This window comes from Gracilinanus agilis, chromosome 1 (genome assembly GCF_016433145.1).
Source record: "Gracilinanus agilis isolate LMUSP501 chromosome 1, AgileGrace, whole genome shotgun sequence".
Classification (NCBI taxonomy): domain Eukaryota; kingdom Metazoa; phylum Chordata; class Mammalia; order Didelphimorphia; family Didelphidae; genus Gracilinanus; species Gracilinanus agilis.
In genome coordinates this window covers 575,694,495-575,696,414 of record NC_058130.1, presented here as the reverse complement: position 1 = coordinate 575,696,414, position 1,920 = coordinate 575,694,495, and positions in this window count along the sequence as shown.

Genomic DNA, 1,920 nt, shown 5'->3' with positions numbered 1-1,920 from the left:
AAAGAAAGAAAGAAAGAAAGAAAGAAAGAAAGAAAGAAAGAAAGAAAGAAAGAAAGAAAGAAAGAAAGAAAGAAAGAAAGAAAGAAAGAAAGAAGAAGAACCTGGACACAATATTGAAAGAAATTATCAGAGAAAATTGTCTTGCTGTTCTTGAATATGAGGAGAAAATAGAAATTGAAATAAACCATTGATCACCTCCTGGAAGAAAATCTAAATTTAAAAATCCCTGGATTATTATACTATATTCCAGAAATTTCAAGTCAAGGAGGAAATACTTTATGAAGCCATAAAAAATAAAAAATTAAAACATTGTGGAACCATAATCAGGTTTATAAAGGACCAATCAGTTTCTACATTAAACGATCAGAAGGCAAGGATTATGATATTCTGCAAGGCAAATAATCTAGGCCTGCAATAAAAAAATCACATACCAAGCAAGATTGAGCATAATACTCCAGGGGAAGAAATGCATATTTAATGAAATGGAGGAATTCCAGACCTTCTTGACAAAATGGTTAGAACTAAAAAAGAAAATCCAATGATCAAATTCACACTTAGGAGGAGATTTAAAAGGTAATCTAAAAACACTCAAGGGAATCAGTAGAGTTAATCACATCTCTCTGCACAGGAAAGTGATTACTAGGATACTTAAGATTTCTCTACCAAAAGAGATACCTAAAATACTTAATATACTTAAAGCAAACAAGTGAAACAATAGAGTTAAACTGATTATATTCCTTGCATGGGAAAATGACAGCTAGAAAAGTTAAAATATTTGTGATATAAAAGATTAAATTAATGATTAAAATGATTGCTTTACTACAATGATTCCCAAAGTGGGTGCTACTGCCCCCTGGTGGGTACTGCAGTGATCCAAGGAGGCAGTGATGGCCACAGGTACATTTATCTTTCCTATTAATTGCTATTAAAATTTAAAAAAAATTAATTCTCATGAGGCTAAGTAATATTTTTTTCTGGAAAGAGGGCGGTAGGCCAAAAAAGTTTGGGAACCACTGCTTTACTAGCAAATGAAACCCAAGATTTTATAGGATTTAAATTAATGTCTTACACTCCAAGTATGAATTTTGTAAAATTTATTAACAATCACTTGAACTAGAAGGAATAAAAAGGAAATAGAAGTAAAAAAACCTAATTATCTAACAAAATTAAGGCCATGTGAGCAATAGTCTCTTGGCTTTCAACTAACACCACCTTCATCAAACCGGGAAGAAAGAGCAAGAGGCAGGGCTACAAAAAATTTATATCCTGCCTTCATCAGAAAGCAATGTGAGAAGGAGAATGGGGTGCAGGGAATTGTAATTTTGGGGTTCAGATTCCAATTACATAATCCCCACTGTGATTCCCATGGAAAACAAGCATGTAGAAATCTTCCAGATTTACATGCCTAGTTTCCCCATAAAATCAGTACACATAACCAACTTACATCTCTAAAGATCTTCAACTAGAGGTACATACAATATTGCACTTACTAAGGGAAAATTACAATAATTTGCAGATAAGAGGGCAATAAAAGAAAGAGAACAAAACTAATGATTGCTAGGCACATTGACAAAAAGTCCATTAGGGGCAGTCCCCTTTGGCATAAGAGTGTATATTCAAAATAAATGCTTTCAACCCTCCATAGTTCAATTTCCCAACATCTAAAAGTTTATTCTAGATCTTTTGTTGCATTGTAAGGTTTCTGCAGGCATCTCCATGGAGTCTTCTCCAAACAATTCACTTTTTGGATTTGGGTAGGTAGCAAGTTTCTTACCCTAAAATTACTCTCAAACAAGAAAAATTTTATACAAGTAGAATTATATTCCAATTATACAAGGTTTAAGATATCTATGATACTTTAAGTACCTAAGATACCATAAGTACTTAGGATGCTTAAGGTACCAAAGATAATTAAGAATT